This window comes from Lathamus discolor, chromosome 6 (assembly GCF_037157495.1).
Source record: "Lathamus discolor isolate bLatDis1 chromosome 6, bLatDis1.hap1, whole genome shotgun sequence".
NCBI classification, from domain to species: Eukaryota; Metazoa; Chordata; class Aves; order Psittaciformes; family Psittacidae; genus Lathamus; species Lathamus discolor.
In genome coordinates this window covers 11,171,872-11,179,997 of record NC_088889.1, presented here as the reverse complement: position 1 = coordinate 11,179,997, position 8,126 = coordinate 11,171,872, and positions in this window count along the sequence as shown.

Genomic DNA, 8,126 nt, shown 5'->3' with positions numbered 1-8,126 from the left:
CCTTCACAGATTCAATCAGAAAAGCAAATTAGATGGTGTTGTAGAAGTCTCTTGAACATTCTTTCTTTTGTGCTAGTGCTGTTAATTTATTCCTTCAAGCCAATTTTTGCACTGTCACTGCTGTGAAAGCTTTCTCAGCAATTTAATTACAAAAGAAAAAAAAAAAAAGAACCTTCCAACATAAAATTGCTACAGGGTAAAAATCGATATTTAAGGTGTCAGCTTGAAAGCAGCTCATATCTTCTGTGTGTGCGAAGGGAACATGTGCACACACCCATCAAACCTATTTGAATGCATAAATTTATAAACTCTCCTTTTTCTGTAAGGAAAACATTTGCCTTGATGTTCTATCATCCTCAGAACTACATGTTTCTTGGTTAACTGAATAAACACTTTTGCATTGCAGAAAATAAAGATAGTTGTTACTCTTTAAAAATCCCATACATCTGAGGAAGTCCAAGGCTTTCTGAGAACCCAACATTTATAAAGATTTTTGAGCTTGCATAATTTTTTTCCCATAAATGCCACCCACTCAGAAACAAAAGAACTAAAGTAGGCTGTAATTACTTCCCTACACAATAGATTCCAATTGCTCCTATCAAGAAATATTGCATAATTATTATAACTTAGCGCTGCGATTATATATTTGCTCAAAGGAGATTCACACATAATGGAAAGCAGTGGGACTTATGGCTCTTTGTCTATTGTGTCAACTTGTAAATTTAAATTATTTTATTAGAAAACTAAATAAAAACTTTGAGTTCTAAACAATTTCTCATCAGCTGTCAGGACTGAAGGAAGTGTTAATGATGGGGCGTGCAGATTTTATAAAAAGAACAGAGAGGCAGGAGAATAGGTAGGAGAGGGTAAGTTGTGTATCTACTTGTGTTAGTCCATCCATCCCTCCGTCCATCCATCCCCTGGATTCATGGGCATCCTTTCTGCATATTTCTCACAAGGAATTTGCAAGAAACTGATAAATAAGATCATCTCTCCATAGAAGATGAAGACAAAGATTAGCCTGTGCAACACATCAAGAAAAATCGTCTCCTCATTTCCTCCTTCATGTTCTTGCAGACTCACCTTCTCTTGTCCCTCACACCAACTGGGTTCCTGGCTATTTGTACAATTTTTCAGTGGAGGCAGGGTCCACACACACTGGGATGTGGGAAGACGAGGAAGAGGCAAGGCTTCACAGGGGCTTGCCATGTTCCTCAACAGTTTTGCACATCTGAATTGAAATAGATCGTTTCTCATGATCACAACTCATGCCTCAGATAACCCACACATCTTTGATACTATCAGTACTTAGGGTAGGTGTCCTGCTTCATATCCTTGCATAACCTGCACAAAACAAGAGGCAGATGGCTATCAAAACCAGGACAAACTATTATCTAGAGGGAGCAGGCTCTGAGCGCAAGATGTAGGACTGGTGCTGGAGAAGATGCCTGAAGGTGACTTTGCCCTCGATGGCATGCAATATCACTTGGTGCTGAACTGGAGCTCTCTCAGTGCAGTCACCTGTTGCATTTAAGGTAGAAACAGTCTGCATCTTCCAAAAAGCAAGAAATAGAAATAAAATCCTTTTAGGCCTTCAAAATACCAGAGTGATTATGGCAGCACGAGAAAGAGGAAGACACTGATGCAAATTCTGGCATTGAGTCCATCAGACAGCGTCCAGCAACATGGCAATTGTGTATGGCAGCTGCAAATCGGTCTGTGACCACTCCCTGGTGGGGAGCCAGAGCAACTTCAAAGAGAATGCCACAAGAAGCTGATTTTTCATGTGTGTGTGTTCTTTCATAGGAATTTTTATGTTTCTGACTGGTAATAGCAGAAGTAATATCACAATTACCCAAAGTGTAACAAATCTAATGTGTCAAACATACTAGATGGAAGTAATTTCACAAGAGCACTCTTTAATTTCATAGCTGTCTACTGCAAATGGTTCCTGGTTAATGATCAGTGATTTGCTGTTTTGCCTTTTTAAAGTAAAATCTTTTAAAGTCCAGATGAAGAGGGTTTTTTACAGCTGTATGGGAACAGTGACACTGATACATGCTGAACTCTGTGGGCAGTATTCAAATCCTGCCATCTATTTTAAAAGGATTTTTGAAAGTCATTCTAAAGGGACACCATCAATTCGAAGACCACTTCAGATCCCATAACATTACAGGTTGTATTTCAGACTAGCACACAAAGCCAGCTGTACGGAGAGAAGCCGATGCTCCATTCCAAATAAACCTCTTTGCTTTGTCTTTTGATAATATTTTACACTGGATTTTTAAAAGCTTGCGGGGGGAAGCTGCAATCCTGTGAACAGCCATCACTGCTACCAGATGGCCAGGTCAGCCCCAGCACTGCTCATAGACTCTCAGACTGAGCTCTGCACTCCCAGAAGCAACTAAGGACTGGCCTCACTCTTGTACTTAAGGCTGTATTCTTGACAGCAGTCAGAAGCAGAGAAATTCTAATGTTGATTTCCAAATGAAAATGTCCTCTTTTGCCACACTCCTCAGCCTTAAGAGAACATTTCAGAGATGTATGGAAGCCTTCTGGTTCCAGCAGTGTTTGCTTCCACTGTGACCTCTTCTAGATCTTGTTCAGTCTCGGTTAGGAATGTTCACTGTTCAACGCGCAGACCTCTAATTTACAAGGGGCTGGGACTGTGCTTAGTCTGCAGAGAGCAGAAATGCTTCAGAAAAGGAAAGCTCCCCCCTGAGGAAGTTCTGGAGTGGAAGTAATTACCAAATCACTTTGAAATAAAAAAAGTGCAGGGAAGTGCAAGCCATGTTGTGGCCTAGAAAGAGGAAAGTTTAGTTGAGGAATCTAAACATTCGCAACTGAAAGTATATTTTTGAGCAGGGAGTATATTGTAAACTCCCCTTCACAATTGCCTCACCTGTTGGGCTTTATTTCAGAGCTCAGTGGTTTTATGAGATTAAACCATTTCCTCTCTTTCCATTTAATTCACACATAAGCTTAAAGAAGGAACAAAGCTCATTTAGGCATGGGGGTCTCAGAAGAGATGGATGGTCTGGAGCAGGGCTAGATCCATCCTCCCCTGGCATTCTCCCTGCAATCCAGCCCTTGAAGGGCTGAACCTTGTGACCTTTTCTCTTTACAACATACAGTCTGAGATATAACTGTATATTCTTAGAGAGCATAGTCTTCAACTAATCCTGGCATGTTGCCCTTTTATATTCATTTTGTCAGGCAGGCTTTTGGACAGAAAGGTCCTAGAAAGCCCGCTTTAGAAAGGTGTCACCATTTCAGCTTAGTGCAAATTCTGGTATGTTTTTTCCAGCAAGAAAGTGCCAACCAACACAGTCCTGAACTCAAGATGCCCTGGCAGAAGAAATAAAGCACAGTTGCCTACACATGTGGGGCTGTTGAGGCTTCTGAAACCTACTGCTGCAAATGAATGTCAACAAAATCCCCCAAGTGCTTCTTTTTCCTCTAACACAGATGCATACAGAAGCAAACAATGTCTTGGGGCTACAGCGTCCTCCTCAAATACTGCAGGTTAGATTTAAAGGGATCTAAACCTGAGACCCAAGTGGCATTTGGACTGTGCCTTTGGTCCCCTTCAGACCTGGCACCTCAGGAGGTCATGAGGCCAAATTCATTAGGACACTGGGAAGCTGTCAGGTGCTAGAGGAATTAGTTATGATCTTGAAAATCCCTATTCTTCATTTTCTGCCCTGTTCTGTCGTGAGGATTGATATCTATTGATAACTGGATACCAGCAGCTGACAGCTAGTTCTCAGTATCTGCTTTTTCTGTAGCATCCCTTTATGACATACATTTTTAAAATACCCTTATATGCATTGCAGGTTTTTTAATATTAACTTAAATAACTGAATTACATTTATTTAGCCAAAAGCATTTTGCAAGACTTATCTTGTTCAGCGTTACAGGTGTAGGTGTGAAAAACTCCCATGAAGAGCAACTGATTATGAAAAGCTTCCCTGGTGCACTATAAACACAGAGAGGGCCACAGGAACTGACGGTTTGTGCTATGACAGGAAAAGGGACACCCTACCAGGCGCTAAGGGGAATGCAGAAAATGCCAGGGGTACTGGTGGAATCTCATTTCCCTGACCGGGCCGAAGCAATGCAGAGCTCTTTACGGCAGCTATATACAGCAAAGTGAGATGGGGATGGACGCTAGTGCACAAGCCAGTGTAAACCAGGGAGAACTGAGCATCTGAGTATGTGTCCGCGGAGAAGCTTGCAAATGGGTTGCATGGTCAGAGCTCCCCCTCCTGATAGCTCAGGACGTTACCTCCGCTTTTACCCTCAGCGGGTATGGAAGCGTCGCCAGGACTCATGCCCGTGTCTCTCAGGTTTCCAGGGAGCTGCTGATTTTACATTCAAGCTCCTCTCTGGTCTAACACCTAGAAAACATATAAAGCAATTACATGAGCCTTTAATTAAATTCCACCTAGTGGTGGTGTTGCTTACTCTCCAGAAAAGAGCCTAACATTTCTATTTCATAGAATCTTAGAATAGTTAGGGTTGGAAAGGACCTCAAGATCATCTAGTTCCAACCCCCCTGTCATGGGCAGGGACACCTCACACTAAACCATGTCACCCAAGGCTTCTTCCAGCCTGGCCTTGAACACCGTCAGGGATGGAGCACTCACAACCTCCCTGGGCAACCGATTCCAGTGCCTCACCACCCTAACAGGAAAGAATTTCCTCCTTATGTCCAATCTAAACTTCCCTTGTTTATGTTTTAACCCGTTACCCCTTGTCCTGTCACTACAGTCCCTCATAAGCTGGATTTTTCTTCCAGTCTGACAAGGCAATCAATACACTACAACCTTTCATTTGGAGATTGGTAGACTTTCGTTTTCTTTTCTTTGTGCTGGTGATCCCTGTGTAATTTCATTTAGCAATGCCATTGTGCTAGGCTGGCTGAAAGGGAAAATCCTCACACTTGAACTAATCTGGGGAACCAGTTCTAGAGGAACAGCCAAACACCTCCTGAAGCATCTTGGCATAGTAAGACTTTTCTAATTTAGCTTAACATTTCCTAGAAGCTTTGAACAAAATGTGTGTGTCTCTGGGGCTGCAGACCCAGAGGGAGCACTCAGCTTGTCACTGTTTATTCCATCCTCTGATTTCATTTGGATTTCAATTAGACCCATCATGGGGGTAGAGAAACCAACCAAAAAAAAAAAAAAAACCAACCAAAATAACAAAAGCCAAAGATGCATTCTACAGCCATTGCATTTTGCAATCTAATTACTTTAACATGTAGGGATGGGGGAAGGGGCTATTACATATAATACCAGAAAGCTTTCACAAAATAACACAGAATTATTAAACTTTTCAGAAAGAATCCACTCTGCAGTTCCCACTGCACATTCACCTGGGCGATTTTCCTTTTTCCTGTGACCGAGAATCACTTTGTATTACACTTTCTTGCCTATAAAAGAAGCCCTTGTTCACAGCTGCCCTGAGGTGCTCATAATGTTATTGGTTCTGTGCTAAGAAGTTGGGGTTGCTGTGAATTCCTGCCTTGTGGCCCTCCGGTTCACAAAAATAAACACATTTGCTGAGTTAGCTAGGCTTCACGGTGCCCAAAATCCTATGGGGAATAAAACGTCCTATCGGAGGAAGCTTTGAAACCCTAGTTGCTCTACAACACTTTTCTTGGTCCAGAGAGCACACAAAACATGCTTCTGTGCTGTATTCACTGCGCTTTTTTTGTGGACCCAGGCCATAAGAGCTGCATTGAACCTTGGCAGAAGGGAGAGGTCTCCCCTTGGAAACGTGCAGGATGCAATGGAAAAAAAAAAAAAAATCAGAACTTTTTGCTCCTGAGTCCCTTGTGCCCCACACAGAGGTGGCTGCCTGGAGATGAAAAAAGCAGTCAAGGGTGAAGGGAGAAGCAGCCAAAGCAGTAACTTTCCTGGCCCAAATGCACTTACTGAAAAAAAATTAGGTAAAGCCAAGGCTGGCTGGCACACAGGATGCCTGTGGCATACATGTCCCTGCCACCGCAGCAGCTCAACCACTGAGTGCTATAGGAACCACTTGCCAAGATGCTTAGAGGCAGGCGACATGCTGCAGATATGTCCCTGGACACAGCCTGCTCTGCCAGCATAGGAGCTTTCTTCATTGAACACCCATAAGCAAAAGAGCCTTTGAAAAATGCCTGTTTCTGACACAGCTTTCAAATGTATTTGCTTCATTTTCTTCCAGCCCTAATTAGATCCATGTGAGATCTGGTGGACCCTAGTCTGGGGTTTGTGGTGGGGGAGTGTTCAGGCAGGATGAACCAGCCAAGCACCAGTTAATTTAGCTGAGAAGGTGCTGCCCAATTAAAAACCATCAGGAGTAGTTTGAGATTTATTCCTTTTGTTTTTTTTTTTGAGGGAGGGAAGGAAAGAGGGAAGGTGCATTTTGCTGAGCCCAGGTTTCTCCAGCACAGCTCCTCCAAGAGGTGGGGGTACCTGGAAGATGGTTCCTGGAGAAAGCTCCTGTCTAGAAAGACAACCCCCTGCCCTGAAGCCCTCTCCCTGTGCAGAACACATGGGACAACCTCCTGGGGTGGAGAGGACCAGAGGGAATGCTGTTTGCCAGAGACGGGGCCAAAAGTGACAGCCATGTCACTTGCATGCCAGTGCAAGCTGGCTCCCCAGAGGCTGGACTGTCCTCTCCTTCCTCGCACGCACACTGTGGCCATAGCTGGGGGTGCTATGGACAGCTGGCATGGGATTATCCTGGGAAGAAGGGTGTTACGTATGCAGTTGCCATACCATCAGTGCTGTGGGAAAGCAGTAACACATCTGACAGCTCACCCCCACTCCACGAGTCATGCATGTGCTCAGGACACATCCCAGCTGCTCATCATTTCTAATTGTGGTGGATTGCTAATTATGCTTGTCTGCTCACACACACGAAGCACATGCAAGCAGGCAGCATAACTGGCACTTTATTTCCTCACTAATAATGAAAAGTCCTTGCTGCCTTAGGCTCCTTAACCTGAAATTAAATTCTACATCAGCTGCAGCTGATTGCAGAGCAAGGCATGGGATGGCTGCAGAGCAAATCACAGCTCAGCACTCCAGACTTCTGCACTCACTCCTAATGCCCATGTCATGTTGCCATCAGACACATTCCAGAAGCCCTCATTTTCTAGGCATGAAAACATTTTAACAATAAACAGAAATTCTTCTGATTACATGGTTATATTCGGCTGCTGAAAGCAGACTCCTATTAAGCTAGGCAGAAAGCAATTAATGTCATGTAGAGAGCAGTCTTCCACATGGCAAAATCTGTACTAGTATGTCTTTCATACCTCCAGCAGCTGGGACAATGAGTTAAGGCTCCAAGTTTGCAAAAGCTTATTAAGACACTTGTGGTAAGCATGTGAGCAGCTTCACTAAAATTAGAGCCTGATGAAAATCTGACTGTAATGAATTCTGTGAAGGTTTTAGCACTGAATTTAGTGGGGACATTGTATCTGTAAGTTTCAAAAGCTTTTACTTTCATTTCACTCTTTCCCACTGCTGGCAGTATGGATGGCTAGTTCTTCACTTGTGTGCTGGACGTGTGCTTTCACACCCAATTGAGCTGGAAGATCTTCAACAACCAAAATCTTTGAACTTCTTTATTTATGTATTTTTTCCAAAGGATTCTTGAGGCTATTCTCACGTGTCTGTAGCGCACTGCAGCTCCTAAAGAGAGAACAAACAACATAACGAGACTGAGCCACAAATTGCTTCACAATTATTTTTACCACCTAATTTGGTGCACAAGGCTGGAGGCTTGGTTTTTTGCATGCTGTAATCCTGCCACAAGCTCAGGAGCAGCCCAAAAGGCCAAAGAAAACAGGCAAGATATTCATTATCATCTCTTTCATGTTGCAGCTGTGACAGAGGCTCTGGAGAATTTGCCCAGCATGATATTTGCAAATGCCTGCTTACCTCTGTATTAGCTCAACTAGAGAACTGCTGCTGAGGATGGTGTTCCTCCTACTGCGCTACTTCCATGCAGCAAGCACAGCTGCACCAACAGGGAAGTGCAATCAGGACCAACTTTCATGGGTTTCTCCCTCCAGGCTTGCTGTCTGCCTGCTGATAGTGTGCTTGGGATGGGGAGAAAAGATC